Source organism: Macrotis lagotis, chromosome X (genome assembly GCF_037893015.1).
Source record: "Macrotis lagotis isolate mMagLag1 chromosome X, bilby.v1.9.chrom.fasta, whole genome shotgun sequence".
Classification (NCBI taxonomy): domain Eukaryota; kingdom Metazoa; phylum Chordata; class Mammalia; order Peramelemorphia; family Peramelidae; genus Macrotis; species Macrotis lagotis.
The window spans coordinates 476,193,053-476,211,938 of record NC_133666.1 but is presented as its reverse complement, the minus strand read 5'-3'; the positions used below and the strand labels follow the sequence as shown (position 1 = coordinate 476,211,938).

The 18,886-nt window shown below is 35.0% G+C and overlaps 1 non-coding gene across 1 annotated transcript; it reads left to right on the top strand.

Moving 5' to 3' along the window:
• The first annotated feature begins 280 nt into the window (after positions 1 to 280).
• Positions 281 to 384, top strand: LOC141503692 (U6 spliceosomal RNA). The gene has a single exon (XR_012473023.1). It is a non-coding gene; the product is annotated as a U6 spliceosomal RNA (small nuclear RNA).
• The last annotated feature ends 18,502 nt before the right edge of the window (positions 385 to 18,886 follow it).

Below are 18,886 nucleotides of genomic sequence, written 5' to 3'. Positions count from 1 at the left end.
ACGAAATGACTGGGTATGACAATTGATTAGATATGAAGGATGTGAGAGAGAGTGAAAAGTAAGGATGGCATCTAGGAAGCAAGCCTTGCTGGTAAGGAATATGGTGGCTCTTTGAATAGTAAAAAAGAAGTTAAGAAAAAGGGAGAGATTGTAAGGAAGGCTAAGGAGTTAATTATTAGATATACTGATTTTAAGATGTCAACAGGACATCCTTTAAATGGGCATAGTAGACCAATCATAAAAATGTGCAACATCATCTTTTAAGAAATTCTTCAATTTTGTGTTCACTTCAGCAGCACATACACTAAAATTGGAATGATACAAAGATTAGAATGGCCCCTGTCCAAGGATGACAGGCAAATTCATGAAGCATTCCATATTTTAAATAATTCTCCAGTTTTGCCTTTATAGAAATAATTATACACAGAGATTTTAAATAATCAAATTTATTTTTCTGCTTTTATCAATATAGAAATTATAATAAAACTTGAATGCAAAAAAGATAATCTTTAAGGACACAACTTTGCAGAGACAATGGCAATATTTATATGATTAATTTATAAAAGAAAGAGATATGAAAATGTATGGAGGATATTTATGACTGCAGGTCAAAAACATCTAGGAGAAGAATTCAGAGCTGACTACCTTAGTCTTTCTGATCCAGGAGACCTGAGTTGGTGAGTGATGAAGAATCATAGTACCAAACATCTGAACTGAATGTGCAGCATGGACTATAGAAAAATAAAGGAGAGTGATTAGCCAAAAGAGGAGAGTTAAAAACAGAGAAAATTATTGAATGAAAGAGAAAATGTGAGTAGGGGGAAAAGACCAAGGGGGAAACTAAGACAAATGAGTGAAACAGACTGCAAGACACAGTAACCTGAGAGATAGAGCTCAAAGATAGATTGAGAGGCAGAGACAAAGGTAGACACTGCAAATTATGCTGTCATAATGAAGAGAGATATAATACACACATATATAGAATATCCTGCTTTCCCTATCCCTCAGGCTATACCTCTCACTCTATGCCACTTGTAACTTTCTTTCCTTGTCACTTATGTCTCTATAACTTTACTTCTCTACAAGATGCTTCTAAATGTTAAATTTAAAATGTGATTTAAACATTCCAAACTCTAAGTCATATCTGACAATCATTAAGGGGATGAAGCTAAAAAGATCAATAAAAATGCTGCAAATTTTTCTGAAATAAGAGTTTACTTAAATTATTGCTTTTGCTTTTCTTAAACTATTATTTAGGTAACTTCTGGTCAAGATGGCAGAAAGAAGCCGCACACTGTTCTAAATTCTCCTGGCTTTCCCTCAGAACTAACATGAACCAAGCCTCTTATCAGTTCCACAAAACCCAGAGAAGAACCAAAAAAGAATATCTACCAAGAAGGTCTGTCTCAGTGGAGCATGGATGAGCTTGCACAGGGGTAGCAGGGCATGTTGCAGAGATTATCCTGAGAACAGCAACAGAAGCATTTTCTGTGTTTACAGCAGTGGGGAGAGCTCTAGCACAGAAGCACTTACTCTATGGGGTGTGAGAGCTCCAGTGGTAGATAAACATTTATCTGGGTTACCCTAGCTGGTATTTTCAGTGAAGTCCACCTTTTTCCAGTTGAGTCCCCTCCTCTCCCCATTCCATTGAGAGAAAGTAACTCTTCCAAGAACTAACACAGTAATAGCCCCACCTCAGGTCCCCAGGTTCAGGTATGGCCAGCAAATCTCCTCCTAACTGAGAATTAAATAGTTTAACTCTATAGCCTGAGTCCAACACTTTAGACAAAGATAAAAAGGATAATTCAGTTCCTGATTCCCCCCCACCCCAACACACCTTCCTAGGCCTAGGGAGTGGGCCACTTATCTAGGTCACAGACATTCCAGAGAGAAAGCATCTAGCATCCTCTACTAGCTGGCCAGTCTGGAGTTACTAAGTAACAATGATCAAAGCCACTAGGAATTTTGAAACCTGAGGTCTGTGAATTGGCCCCTCCCCCAATGCAAGATCCTAGGAAATGGGGGGGATGTCCATTTAAAGTTATCTTGAAGACTTCCAGCCAAGATGGCAGAGGGAAGACCTGCACAGTGCTAAAGTCTCCTGATCTTCCCTCATATTTAATATAAAACAAGCCTCTTAATAGAAATCTGATCTACAAAACCCAAAAAAGAGAAACTAGGAGAAGATCTACCTTAAGGTTTGACCTCAGGAATTGTGTGTGAGTCTCTATGCAGAGGGTAGCCTCTGTTGGGATCACAGGACAGGGTCAGGGGTCATAGCATGAGAGCTCCACTAGCCTGATCAGTGGGGCCAGTGAGATACAGAGTCACTGAAAGTGAGGCCAGTCCTAAAATCAGTGGAGTGGGCAAGAGTCTGAGAGCTAGAGTAGCCTTATCAGTGGGCTAGACTAAAGTTTGAAAGCCTAAAAGTGGGGCAAGCCTGATCAGCCACAGGGGTGTGGGCTAACTAGGGAGTAGAGGCATTGCTTGTGGCCCTGAGGGTCTGGAGTTTGCCTGCAGAACTGGAAGGTGAGTTTCAGTGCAAGAAAGCTCCAGCCATACCTTCTTTTCATCTGAAGCCTCTTCCCAGAACAAACACAATTAAAACCCACCTCTACCCCAGGCTAAGGTGTGAGCTGCAGACCTCCCTCAGCTGTGAATAGGGAGAGCAATTACCTTACCCCAAGGCAAAACCCATCATTGGTCAAAGACAAAAGTACTCAACAGATTCATCCACCCCATCAAGGCTAAGGGAGAGGGCCTCAAATTGAGGTCACAGAACTCCAGAGAAAGCAACCAACACAGCCTATTGGCCAGCCCACATGGAGTTACTAAACCCAGTGAGTAAAATCTCTAGGGATCTCAACACCAAACCTCTGTGAACCAGTCCCTTGCCAATATAAGTTCTTAGGAAAATGAAGAAATTTTAGAGAAAGGAGGGTCAATAGAAAAATTCCTAGAAGTAAAAGACCATAACACAGAGAGACCTAGAAGCTCTGAGGATAATATGATCTGGTCTCCAGCACAGAAAGACTTCCTCAAAGAAATGAAGAAGGAGATTAAAAATCAACTGGAAAATCTCAGAGAAACAATTGACCCCTTGCAACAAGAAAACAAATCTTTGGAAACTACAATTGGACAAATGCAAAAAGAAAATAATTCCCTCAAAAGCTCAATTGGTCAACTGGAAAACTTTCAAAAACAGAACTGACCAACTGGAAAAGGAGTTACAAAAAGTAAATAAAGAAAATTCTTCTCTAAAAAAGAATGGAGTCTGTGGAAACAGCAAGAGACAGCAAACAAACAAACAAACAGTTAAACAAAACCAAAAAATTGAAAAAATAGAAGAAAATATAAAATACCTCATCAGCAAAGCCACTGACCTCGAGAATGGATCAAGAACGGACAACCTGAGAATTATAGATCTTCATGAAACCATTAAAGGGAAAAAAAGCCTGGACTTAATATTACAGTGGTGGAAAACTGCCTTGCTATCATGGAACCAGAGGGCAAAATAGTTATAGAAAGAATATATCGATTCCCTCCCAAAAGAGATCCTAAAATGAAAACACCAAGGAATGCTATGGCAAAATTACAGAACTAATAGATAAAAGAGAATATCCTGAAAGCAACCAGAAAGAAACACTTTAGATACCAAGGAAACACAGTAAGGGTTACACAGGACCTGGATGAATCAACATTAAGGGATCAAAGGACCTGGAATGAGATATTCTGAAGAACAAGGGAACTAAGCATGTGGCCAAGAATCCACTATCCAGCAAAGCTGAGCCTTCTCTTCAAGGAGAAAAGATGGACATTTATCAAAATGGGAGACTTCCAGCATTTCCTGATGGAAAGAACAGAGCTTAATAGAACAGTTGGACACCAAAAAAAGAGGCTCAAGAGACACATGAGGTTAAAAAAAAAGGGTAAAGGGAAAAAAAAACTACTATCCAATAAGATAAAACTGACTATATCCCCTCCTGCGAGAAAGATTCTCATAACAATTAAGAGTTGTAACTCTATTAGAGAGAATATACTTAGCCAGAAGTGATGAACACTCATGGCTTTTCTGTAACTCAGATAGAATTCTTCATTTCCTTAAAAAGGGGAACAGTAAGGAGACAGGAGGATGGAGGAAATTGAATGGGGTAAATCTCATTACATTTAGAGGCACAAAAGAACTATTGTAATAGAGAGTAGCAAGGGAGGAGCTGAGAACCACCAAAATTTTCTTCTCATCAGACTTGGCTTAAAGTTAATTTACACAAACACTCAGTTAAGTTAAGAAACTTACTGTTCAAGTAATATAAGGGGCGGGGGGAAGGAGAGGAAGGGGACAGGAACGGGGAGAAAAAGTTATCTTATTATAAACTAAATTTGCAACTAAAAAAAATTTAGAGAAAGAACAAATTAAAAAACCCCAATTAATTAGGAAATTAGAAATTCTAAAAATTAAAGGAGAAATTTATAAAGTCAAAAGCAAGAAAACTATTGAACTAATAAATAAAATCAAGAGTTGGTTTTATGAAAACACCAAAAAAACTGATAAACCTATTTTCAATTTTATTTAAGTGTTAGGAAAATTGTAAGTTACTATTGAAGAAACTTAGATCAGATCCACACCTCTAACTCTATTCCAAGATAAGTTCAAAATGGTTACAGGATTTAGACATAAAAAACCAATATTAAAAGCAAACTTGAAGATCAAGGAGTAGTTTGCCTGTCAGATCTATGGAAAAGGAAGCAATTTATGAACAAGGAAGAAAAGGAGAATATCATTAAAAACAAACTAGATAATTTTGACTACATTAAATTAAAAAGCTTTTGCACAGATAAAACCGCTGTAACCAGGATCAAAAGAAATGTAGTAAATTGGGAAACAATTTTTACAACTAGCATTTCTGACAAAGGAGACTCATTTCTAAAATATACAGGGAATTGAGTCAAATTTTCAAAAAACCAAGCCATTTCCCAATTGACATGTGGTCAGAGGATATGCAAAGGCAATTTACAGATGAGGAAATCAAAGCAATCCATAGTCATATGACAAATTGCTTTAAATCATTACTTCTTAGAGAAATGCAAATTAAAGTATCTCTGAGATTCCACCTCATACTGCTCAGAATGGCCAATAGGACCAGATCAATGTTGGAAGGGATGTGGGAAATCTGGGACACTAATACATTATTGGTGGAGTTATGAATCCATCTAATCCTTCTGGAGAGAATTTTGGAATTACACCCAAAGGGCAAAAAAAAATATGCATACCCTTTGATCCAGCAATACCACTACTGGTCTATACCCTGAATAAATTATGAAAGGTCAAAAACATCAATTGTACAAAAATATTCATAGCAGCCCTGTTTGTGGTGGCAAAGAATTGATAATTAAGTAAATGTCCTTCAATTTGGGAAAGGATTAACATACTGTGGTATATGTATGACATGGAATACTATTGTTCTATTAGAAACCATGAGGAATGGGGATTCAGGGAATCCTGGAAGGATTTGCATGAACTGGTGCTGAGTGAGATGAGCAGAACCAGAAAACATTGCACACCCCAACAGCAATGTGGGGGTGATGACTAACCTTGATGGACTTGCTCATTCTATCAATGCACCAATTAGGAACAATTTTGGGGTATCTGTGATGGAGAATACCATCTGCTTCCAGAGAAAGAATCATGGAGTTTGAACAAAGACCAAAGACAATCATGTTTAATTTAGGGAAAAATAAATGTTATCTTGCTATGAAATCCTGCTATCTCTTATACTTTATTTTTCTTCATTAAGGACATGATTTCTCTTTCATCACATTCAATTTAGTTCAATGTATACCAGGGAAACGTTGTAAAGACTAACAGACAGATGGGACTCCTGTTGGAGGGAGGAGGAGGGACGGATGATTAATGGAATAATTGTAAAACTCAAAATAAATAAAATCTTAAAGAAAAAGGAAACAATCATGAATAAAGAGTCACAGGATAAAAAATAAGGTTACCTTGAAGACAAGGATTGTAACTCAGAGATAACTTGAACTTCAGAGAAGAATGTGAATTATTCTCCAGCCCAGAAAGACTTCTTAGAAGAGATCAGGAAGGAGTTTAAAAATCAATTGGGAATACTGAAAAAAAGAAATGCAAGAGAACATTAACACTTTGCATGAAAAAATATCATCTTGCAACAAGAAAATGAAAATTAGACAAGTTCAAAAAGAAAACCTATTGCAAGGGGGGAAGAAGGGAGGAGGTGAAAACTGCCTTACTCTCATCTGATTTGGCTCAAGAAAGGATTAATATATACACATGCATAATTAAGTTTAGAAGCTTAGCTTATCGTTCAAGTATTAAGGGGGAAGGGGCAAAGGAGAGGGTGTGAGGAAAAGATTAAACTGACACAAAGAAGGGAATAAAAAAGGGGGCAAAGGAAAGGGGAAAGAAAGGGGATAGGGATTGGATATAAGGAGGCAAAGGTGTTGCAGGAAGTGATATTTGGATGAAAAATAATTGAAAATGGGAATAAGGTGAAAAAATGGGAAAAATACAAATAGTGGAAGAGTTAGTTAGGGAAATAAAGTTAGTTTGGGAAATAAAGAGTTAGTAATTATAGCTTTGAATGATAATGGGATGAACTCTCCCAGAAAACATGAATAGATAGCAGAATGGATTAAAAACCAGAATCCTACAATATGCTACATGCAAGAGACTCATTTGAAGCAGAGGGATACATATAGAGTAGAGATGAAAGGTTGAGGCAGAATATATTATTCTTCAGATGAAGTGAGAAAGGCATGGGTAGCAATTCTTTTCTCAGACAAAGAAGCTGGAAAAAATATATCTCATTAAAAGAGATAAGGAAAGAAACTATATACTCCTAAAAGGAACCATGGAAAGTGAAGCAATTTCAATATTAAACATGTGTGCACCAAGTAGTATAGCATCAAAATTCTTAGAGGAGAAACCAAAGGAAGACATAGATAGGAAACTCTCCTAGAAGGAGAACTCAGCATCCTTGTCTCAGAATTAGATAAAGCAAACATAAAAATTAACAAGAAGGATGCTTCTGGCCAGTATGACTGAGAGAAGACAGGCACTTTGATAGGTGTTTTCTCTTTCCCCCCCTCAGAAATAACATGAGAGAAACCTGTTAACAGAAATTTGATCAACAAAAACCCGGAAATAGAAGCTTGGAGAACAACACCTACCAAGAAGGTCTGTCTCAAAGGACTGTGGGATCAGGAGACAAGAGCAAAAGATTAGCAAAGGGGAAGGCAGCTGGGGGAAGCCAGAGGGCCAGCTTCTGCCATAGAGACTTCAGTGAGTGGCAGGTCTGAGATCCAACTTTACTTATGGAGTCTTTGGCTGTGGGGAGAAGAGCTACAGGAGGGTGAGTTCCAGCACAGAATCTCAGAGCATTCCTGGAGAACAAACAGCTGGGCCAGGGACCTGAGCTCCATACTTTCAGCAGAACCCTTTGCCCAGAACAAACAATAAATACCACCACCACCACCCCCTTAGAGCAACAGAGTTCACTCAACAGAAAGAGATTAATCTCTCCCCCAGGGCCTATCCCAGTATTCAAGGTCAACTCAGACCCTGCTGCTGAGGATCTCACTATAGAGAAAGCAACCATCACCCCTACTGGCTGCCCCTTGGAAATTCTAAGCCAAATGAACAAAGCCTCTATGATCCTCAAGAGTAAACCTCTGAGTGGCAGCTCCTCCCCATGCCAACACAAGATGAAAAAAGGCCAGAGAAATGGGGGGGGGGTGGGCAATGGAGAAAAACTTAGAGGAGACAGACCCTAACCCTGAGAGATCTAGCACTCCTGAGGAAAATATGAACTTGTCTCCCTTCCAGAAAGACTTCCTTGAAGAAATCGAGAAGGAGTTTAAAAATCAATTGGAAAAATTGGGAAAAGAAACTCAAGAGAAAATTGACATGTTGCCAGAAAAATTAACATCATTTAACAAGAAAACAAATCATTGGAAAATACAATTAGACAAACACAAAATGAGACTAATTCTCTAAAATCCTCAATTGGGCAAATGCAAAATGGAAATGATTCTCTCAAAACTACTTTTGGGCAAATAGAAAAGTCCTTCAAAAATATAATGGACCAATTGGAAAAGACGCTGCAAAAGAAAAAATGAAGAAAAAATCTTCTCTAATAAAAAAAGAATGGAATCAGCAGAAACTAATGACTTCACAAGACAACAAGATTGTGTAAAACAGAACCAAAATATCAAAAAACAAAACAAAATGTAAAATGCCTCATCAGAAAAACCACTGGCCTCCAGAACAGGTCAAGAAGGGAGAATCTGAGAATTATCACCCTTCCTGAAAACACTGAAGAGAAACAAAAGCCTGGACTTAATATTACAGGATTTAGTGATGGAAAATTACCCTGATATCATGGAAGCAGAGGGCAAAATAGTTATTGAAAGAATAGATCAATACCCATCAGAAAGAGATTCTAAAGTTAAACCAGCAAGTAATGTTGTGACCAAATTCCAGGACTAATAGATAAAAGACAAAAACCTATAAGCAGTCACAAAGAAAAAAAAATACCAGTAAGCATTATGCAGGACCTGGCCATAGCAACATTAAGGGCCTGGAATGCAATATTCTGAAGAGTAAAGGAGTTGGGAATGCAGCCAAGAATCCATTACCCAGCAAACCTGGGCCTTCTCTTCCAGGGAAAAAGATGGACATTTAATGAAATGGGAGACTTCTAAGATTTCATGATGAAAAGGCCAGAGCTAAATAGAAAATTTGGACATCAAACAGGAGGCGAAAGAGATACATGAGAAAGCTAAAAAAATATTCACAAAAACAAACCAAAAAAAAAACCAACTGCTATACCGAAAGATGAAACAGGCTATATAGCCAATTGGGAGAAAGATTCTCATAATTCATGAGAATTGTAACTATATTAGAGAGAATATACTTAGCCAGAAGTGATGGACACTCATGACATTTCTGTAACTCAGACAGAATGATTTAAAAACAATTCCTCTATAAAAAGGGGAGCAGTAAGAAGGGAGGTTGGAGGGAGACTAAATGGGGTAAATCTCATTACATCAAGAGGTACAAAAGACCTATTGTAATTGAGGGGAAGAAGGGAGGAGGTGAAAACCACTTGAATCTTCATCTTATCAGACTTGGTTTAAAGTAAATTAAATAAAATCTTAGCAAAATGGTTACAACAAGTTATCACTAGGATAATACATAATGATCAAGTAGGACTTATCCAAGGAATGCAAGGTTGCTTCAATATTAGCAAAACTGTAATATTATTAATTATATCAATAAAATACATATAAGAAATCATATGATCATATCAATAGATTCTGAAAAAGCTTTTGACAAAATACAGCACCCATTCCTACTAAAAACACTAGAGAGTGTAGGAATAAAAGGTTTATTCCTTAGAATAATAAGCAGTATCTATCTGAAACAATCAATAAGCATTATATGCATTGGGGATAGGCTAGAGGCATTCCCAGTAAAATCAGGGATGAAACAAAGATAACCATTATCACCACTACTATTCAATATTGTATAGAAATGTTAGCCTCAGCAATAAGAGAAGAAAAAGTAATTGAAGCAATAAGAATAGGGAAGGAGGAGAAAAAAACTCTCAATGTTTGTATATGATGTGATGTTATACCTAGAGAATATTGAAAAGTCATCTAAAAACTACTAGAAATAATTAGCAACTTTAGAAAAGTAGCAGGATATAAAATAAACACTCATAAATCCTCAACATTTCTATATATGACTAGCAAGAAACAACAGAAAGAGTTAGAAAGAGAAATCCCATTCAAAGTAACCTCAGATAAAATAAAATACCAGGGAGACTACCTGAGGCAGTTTCAAAAATTTTTTGAAAACAATTACAAAACTCTTCTCACACAAATAAAAGCAGATTTAAATACTTGGGCAAAGATCAACTGTCCATGGATAGGTCGAGCTAATATAATAAAAATGATAATTCTACCAAAATTAAACTACTTGTTTACTGCCCTACCAATCAAAATTGCAAAAAATTACTTTAAGGAGTGAAGAAAAGTTGTAAGTAAATTTATATGAAGAAATAAAAGATAAAAAATTATAGGGATTCAATGAAAAATAAATTCAGAAGAAGGTAGCTTAGCCTTACCAGAACTAAATTTATATTATAAAGCATCAGTCCTCAAAACTTTCTGTTATTGGCTAAGAAATAGAATCATGGATCAGTGCAATAGACGAGGTACAATAGCAGTAAATGATTAGAGGAATCTATTGTTTGATAAAGCCAAAGAGTCCAGCTATTGGGATAAAAACTCTCTGATAAAAACTCTTGGGAAAATTGGAAGTTATTATGCAAGAAATTTAGATTAGACCAACACCTCACACCCTATACCAAGATATGATCCAAATGAATACAGAATTTAGACATAAAAAACAATATTATAAGCATACTAGAAGATCAAGGAGTAGTTTACCTGTCAGATCTATGGAAAGGGAAACAGTTTATGACCAAGGAAGAGAGACAGAGAACATCATTCAAAACAAACTAGATAATTTTGATTACATTAAATTAAAAAGCAGGAGCCCCCAGGCATGAGTGCTGAGCCTAGGTAGGGGAGTGGAGAGATACTGCTAAGGTCTGTCCACTGTCCCAGGAACAGGATTCTGGGGCTCTGACGACATTCAGATCTTGATTGCAGTCTGGGTCCCCCAAGAGAATAGCAGGGCCCACCCCACCTCAGCCCCATAGCAGAGATGTGAGCTTGTGGTCATTCACAGACCTGTAGGGAAGACAGAGCCTCGCCCATGATGGTCCTTGTGGGGGTATGTCACAATAATACCCAAAAGCTCATGAAGCACCCCCCAAAAAGGCACAGACTGGAGAAATGAGGAGGCAGAGAGAAAAAAGTGGAAAACCATTTAAGAAATACTTTGCCTATTATCCAAAGACAGATCAAAACACTCAGTCTGAAGATGAGGAAGCACAAGCTCCTGCATCTAAAGACTGCAAGAAAAACAGGTTGGGCTCAGGCTATGATAGAGCTCATAAAAGACTTTGAAAATCAAGTGAGGGAGATAGAAGAAAAATTGGGAAACAAAATGAGAGAGATGCAGGAAAAACATGAAAATTAAGTTAGCAGCTTAGTCAAAAAATTGCTGAAGAAAATAACATGTTAAAAATTAGCATAGGTCAAATGCATAAAACAGTTAAAAAAGTTATTGAAAAGAATGCTTTAAAAATCAGAATTGGCCAGATAGAAAAAGAGATAAGAAAGCTCTTTGAGGAAAACAAATCCTTCAGATATAGAATGGAACTGAGGGAGGCTGCTGATTTTATGGGAAATTAAAACCAAAAGAATGAAAATTTAGAAGAAAATGACAACATCTCATTGAAAGAACAACTGATCTGGAAAACAGATTCAGGAAAGATAATTTAAAAATTATTGGAATACCTGAAAGTCATGATCAGGAAAAGAGCCTTGACATGATTTTCAAAGAATTGCTACAGGGAAATTGCCCTGATAGCCTAGAAGTAGAGGGCAAAATAGAAATTGAGAGAATCCACCAATCTACCCAAGAAAGAGATCCAAAATAAAACCAACCCCCAGGAATATTATAGCTAAGTTCCAGAACTCCCAAGTCAAAGAGAAAATATTACAAGCAGCCAGAAGGACACAATTAAAATATCGTGGATATGCAGTCAGGATCATTCAGGTCTTAGAAGCAACTATATCAAAAACTTGTAGGGCTTGGAATATAATATTCCAGAAGGCAAAAGAACTGGGAATGCACCCGAAAATCAACTACCCAACAAAACTGAATGTCCTCTTCCAGGGAAAATGATGGACTTTCAATGAACCAGCAGAATTTCAAATGTTCCTGTTGGAATGGCCAGAGCAGAACAGAAATTTTGATCTTCAAATACAGTACTCAGGTGAAGCATAGAGAGTGGAGAAGAGGAAAATATGAAGGACTGAATGATGATGAACTACATGTATTCCTGTACAGAAAAATGATACTGATAATACTCATATGAAGCTTCTCACTTAATAGAGCAGGTAGAGGGAGCTTTTATAGTTGAAGCACAGGAGAAAGCTGAATTTGAAGATATAATATAGTGTCAAAATGGAGTCAATGGAGAAAAGGGAAATGTAATGTGAGAAAGAAAAAGGAGAGGTGGAATAGGCTAAGATATTTCATATAGTAAAATTTTTTCCAGGGCATAATAGTACTGGGTGGTTTGCCTGGGGCTGCACAGCTGGGTGATTGTTGGGTGTCTAAGGCCAGATTTGGACCAGGTGCTCTGGCTTCCAGGGCAGGTGCTCTGTCCACTGTGCCACCTGGCTGCACTTATTATTATTATTATTATTTTCATTAATTTTAATTTTGTTCTCTTTATTGCTCATGTGGGTCTGTATGTTTACCTCTTAAGAACATTTTAGTAATGTAGAAAATAACATCATTTGTACAAAATAAGAATATATAAATAAATAAATTATAAAAAATAAACAAGAAGGAAGTTAAAGAGGTAAATAGAATGTTAGAAAATCTAGACATGATAGATCATTCTAGAAAACTGAAAGGGGCTAGAAAGGAATATTCCTTTTCTTCTGCAGTACATGGCACCTACACAAAAATTGATTAAATGAGATAGGGCATCAAAACTTCATTATCAAATGCAGAAAGGCAGAAATAGTGAATATTTCCTTTTCAGACCATAATGCAATAACAATCCCATAAAATAATGGGCCATGTAGAGATATGCTTAAATCTAATTGGAAACTAAATAACTTCATTTAAAAATTGAGTGGATTAAGCAACAAATTATAGCTGGAATTAATCATTTCAACCTAGATGAGACAAAATACAAAAAATATGGAATACAGTCAAAGCAGTTAGAGGATATATCATAACACAAATGCTCACATGAATAAAATAGAGAAAGAAACAATGCACTAAGCATGCAACTAAAAATATTGGAGGAAATATTAAATTAGAACATCCAATTAAGCACCAAATTTGAAACTTTTTAAATTAAAGGAGAAATCAATAAAATCAAAAACAAGAAAACTATTGAATTAATGAATAAAACCAGTAATTGATATGTTTTTAGAAAACAATAAAATAGATATACTTTTGAATAATTTCATTTAAAAAAGAAAAAAGAGAGCCAGCAAGGTGGCACAGTGGATAGAGAACCAGCCCTGGAGTCAGGAGTACCTGAGTTCAAATTCGACCTCAGACACTTAATAATTACCTAGCTGTGTGGCCTTGGGCAAGTCACTTAACCCCACTGCCTTGCAAAAAAAAATAAAAAGAAAAAAAGAAAGAAGAAAACCAAATTACTAGTTTCAAAAATGAAAAAAGGGTGAATACTCCACTAATGAGGAGGAAATTAATGAAATAATTTGGAACTATCTTGCCTAATTTTATGCCAATAAATTTGATAATCTAAATGAAGCGGATAAATTCTTACAAAAATATAAATGCCAGGTAAAATGAAGAGTATATTAAATACCTAAATGACCCTATCTCAGAAAAAAGAAACTCAACAAGCCATCAATGAACTCACTAAGAAAAAAATCTCCAGTCAGTGGGATTCACAAGTCACTCCTATCAAACATTTAATTCCATTTTAATTTAATTACAATTCTATATAAACTTCTTGGAAAAATATTTAAAGTTGGAACTCTGTCTAATACCTTCAATGGCATCAATATTCTGCTCATTACCTAAACTAAGAAGAATCAAAATAGAGAAAAAGATTTATAGACCAGTTTTCCCTAATAAATATGGATGCAAAAGTCTCAAATAAAATCTTAGTAAAGCAAGTAATCATTAATACATTATTACTAAGTAGGATATATTCCAGGGATGCAGGCTTGGTTCAATATTAGGAAATCTGTCAGGATAACTGACTTCCATCAATAATACATCTAACAGAAATCATATGATTATCTCAATAGATGCTGAAAAAGCCCTTGACAAAATATAACACCCATTCCTACTAAAAACACTAGAGATCATAGAAATTAATAGATTGTTTCTTAGAATGATAAGCATTATCTATCCGAATCCTTCAACAAGTATTATATGCAATAGGGATAAACTAGTGGTATTCCCAATGAGATAAAGGGTGAAAGAAAGATGCCCATTATCACCATTACTATTCAACAGTGTATTAGAACTGTTAGCTTCAGAAAAGAGAAGAAAAATATATTTAAAGAATTATAACTGGAAAGGAAGAAATTAAACTCTCACTCCTTGCAGATGACATGATAGTATACCCAGAGAACCCTAAAAACCATCTAAAAAGTTACTGGAAACAATTAGTAAGCTTTAGCAGTTGCAGAATATTAAAATAAAACCCACATAAATCCTCACCATTTCTATATATTTCTAGAAAGATACAACTACAAGAGCTAGAAAGAGAAATCCCATTTAAAATACCTTCAGACAATATAAACTATTTGGGAGTCCTACCTGCCAAGGCAGACTCAGAAAATCTATGAAAACAATTGTAGGGGGCAGCTAGGTGGCACAGTGGATAGAGCACTGGCCCTGGAGTCTGGAGTACCTGAATTCCAATCCACCTCAGACACTTAATAACTGCCTAGCTCTGTTACCTTGGGCAAATCACTTAATACCATTGTCTTACAAAACAAAAACCAAACAAAATAATAAAACTTTAAAGCACAATTCACACAAATAATATCAAATTTAAATAATGGAAAATGTCAACTGCTCATGGTTAGGCCTTGCTAATATAATAAATATTATAATTCTAAATAAATCAAACTACTTATTTAGTGGCCATGCCAATCAAACTTCCAACAAATTAATTAACTGGAAGAAATTGTAATGAAATATCAAGCGTCAGGTCACCAAACTGTCTAGTACTGGTTAAGAAATAGAGTGGTGGATTAGTAGAATAGACTCGGTGCAAAAGAGACATCAGGGAATGATTATAGTATTCTGCTCTTTGATAAATTCAGAGTCCCAACTTCTGGGATAGGGACTCTACTCTTCGATAAAATCTGTTGGGAAAATTGGAAGATAGTTTGGTAGAAACTTGGATTAGACCAACATCCCACACCCTATACTATGATAAGCTCAAAATGAGTGCAGGGTATCAACATAAAAGGCAATACTATAAGCAAACTAGGAGAACAAGGAATAGTTTATCTGTCAGTTCATTGGATTAGAGAGCAGTTTTTGACCAAGGAAGAGATAGAGAACATCATAACCAAACTGGATAATTTTGATAACATTAAATTAAAAAGCTTTTGCACAAACTAAATCACTGTAACCAAGACCAAAAGAAATGTAGTAAATTAGGAAACAATTTTTACAAATAGTGTTTCTGACAAAGGACTAATTTTTAAAATATATAGAGAACTGAGACAAATTTATACAAAAAACAAGCCATTCCCCAACAAATGGTCAAAGAATATACAAAGGTAATTTGCAGATGAGAAAATCAAAGCTAAATATACTTATGAGAAAAATTGCTCTAAATCATTACTGATTGAGAAACACAAATTAAAACATCTCTGAGATACTACCTCACACCTCTCAGATTGGCCAATATGATCAGAAAAGACAATGATCTATTTTGGAAGGGATATGGTTAATCTGAAATGCTAATGCATTGTGGTGGAGCTGTGAACTGATCCAAACTTTCCAGAGAGTAATTTGAAATTTGCCGAAAGAGTAATAAAAAATGACCATACCCTTTCATCTAGCAATACCACTTCTGGATCCATACCCTGAAGAGATCATGAAAAGACATAAAAACATTACTTGTTCAAAATCATTCATAGTAGTTCTGTTTGTGGTATCAACAAAATGGACAAACAAATTATGATATATGTATGTTATGGAACACTACTGCTTTTTTAGAAATAAAATTGGGATTTCAGAGAAGCCTGACAACACATGCCTGAACTGATGCTGAGTGAGATGAGCAGAACCAGAAGAACATTGAATATCCTAACAGCAACATGGGGTAATGTTCAATGTTATTGAACATGCTCATTCCATCAGTCCAATAATCAGGGACAATTTTAGGGTATCTGTGTCAGAGAATACCAACTGTATCCAGAGAAAGAACTGTGGAGTTTCAACAAATACCAAAGATTATTACCTTCAATTTTTTAAATGTTGTCTTATTCTATATCTAATATTTTATTTCTTTCTCAAAGATATTTTCCCCCCCCTCAAGACATTCAATTTTGATCAATGAATAGCATGGAAACATTGTAAAGATTATTAGCTTGCCTTCTGTTTGGGAGGTGGAGGAGGGAAGATGGAGAAAATTTTAAAATTCAAAATCTTCCAAAAATGATAGGTAGAAACTACAATTTTAAGTAATTGGAAAACAAAACAAAATATTTATCAAAATAAACAGTTATTTGTGAACTTCATGTTACTAATTCTTTTTTTTTTTTAGGTTTTTGCAAGGCAAATGGGATTAAGTGCCTTGCCCAAGGCCACACAGCTAGGTGATTATTAAGTGTCTGAGACTGGATTTGAACCCAGGTACTCCTGATTCCAAGGCTGGTGCTTTATCCACTATGCCACTTAGCAGCCCCTATGTCACTAATTCTTTATGAATGTGAACATGATCTTGCATTTTAATCATGCATAAATGAGAATTACTTCTATAATTGTTCATTTTAAATATGGTCACAAATATATCTTCTAAATGACTTTAATATGCATGAAGAAGTGCTTATCAGAAACCTGTCAATATGCTAGCTAACACACACACACCCGCATATATTTATTTATTTATTTATTTATTTACTTTTGCTTGTGCGTGATGAAAATCTAAAAGTTCATAGAAGAGTTTAGAAAAGAATTTTAAAACCGAAGAAGAAAGGAGGAAGAAAAATGGAAAAAAATGAGAGTCATGCAAGAAAATTATGAAAAATTGGCCAAAGAAATCAACTTCTTTAAAAGTAAAAATAGCCAACTGGAAAATGAATGAAATTCTTCAAATAATTAAATTGATCACCTGGAAACTGAATTAAATTCAGCAAAGAGTAAAATTGACCAATTGGAAAGGGGAAACACAAAAGATAACTGAAGAAAAATAAAAGTCCTAAAATTTGAAATTAGGCAAATTGAAAACCAATGAATGTATGAGATTATAGATTCCATCAAACAAGGCAAGTAGCTTGAAAAAAATTGAAGATAATATAAAATACCTTTTAGGAACAATAAATGAACTGGAAAATAGATCCAAGAGAATTAATTAATTTGTGAATTATTGGAACAACTTAATTTTAAATAATTACAAGCAAGAAAATGATAAGAATTAGACATAATACCAAAATTTATGGGATGCAACCAAAGCAATTTTGATTAGGAAATATTATGTTTCTAAATGATTATAAGAATAAAATTGAGAAAGATTAGATCAATGAATTGGATATGTAACTTATAAAGCCAGAAAAAGAACAAATTAGAGATCTCCAATTCAATACCAAATTAGAAATTCTGAGAATCAAGGAGTGATTAATAAAATTGAACCCAAGAAAAATAATTGCCCCTAATAAATAAAAATAAGCATTTGTTTTTATGGAAAAGACCAATCAAATAGGTAAACCTTTGTTTAATATGATTTTAAAAACGAATGAAGATAACCAAATTACTAGTATCAAAAATGAAAACAGTGAACTAATCAACAATGAGAAAGAAATTCAAAAGATCATTCAAAGTTGTTCTGCTAAATTCTATGCCAATAAATAATATTTTAATAAATAGATTACAGCAAGTTGTTACTAGGAAACTGCACTATGATCAGTTAGTATTCATACCAGGTAGGCAGGGATGATTCATTATTAGGAAACTCAACATAATGAAATATATCAATAGTAAAACAAAAGAAATCATATGATTATCTCAATAGATACTGAAAAGCCTTTGATAAAGTACAACAATCATTCCTATTAAAAACACTAGAAAGCAAAGGAATAAATGGAGCTTTCCTTAAAATAGTAAGCAGTATCTATCTATGATCATCAACAAATACTATATATAATGGGGCTAAATCAGGAACTTTTCCAATAAGATAAAGAATGAAAGAAATTTGTCCATTAACACTATTACTATTCAATACAGTATTGGAAATGTTAACTTTAGCATTAAGAGAAGAAAAAAGAAAGTGACAGAATCAGAAATGGCAAGGAGGAAGCAAAACTTTCACTCTTTGCAGATGGTAGGATGGTACACTTAGAGAACCCAAGAAAATCATATAAAATCTACTTGAAACAATTAATAAATTCATTAAAGTAGCAGGATATAAAACAAACCCATATAAATCATCAGTATTTCTACATATGAACAACAAAGCCCAGATAGAAAAAGAAATTCCATTTAAAGTAACCACAGGCAACATAAAATACTTGGAAATATACCTTCCAAGGTAAACCCAGAAACTCTATAAACACAATTGCAAAGCACTATTCACACAAATAAAGTCAGATATAAACAACTGAAGAAATGTCAGTTGCGTATGTTTAGGATGAGTTAATAAAATAAACATGACAATTGTAGCTAAATAAAATTACTTGCTCAGTGCCATACCAATCAAAGCACCAAATCACTATTTTTGCAGAGCTAGAAATAATTATTACAAAATTCATCTGGAGCAGCAAAAGGTCAAGAATATTAAGGGAACTGATTGGGGAAATGTAAAGAAAGCTGAAATTGCTTTATTAGATCTAAAATTATACTATAAAGCAAAAAGTCATCAAAATTGCATGGTACTGGTTAATAAGTAAAGTAAAGGATAAGGATAGGTTCAAAAAAAACAGTAGTAAATGACTGGAGTAATGTACAGTTCCGACAAAGGTAAAGACA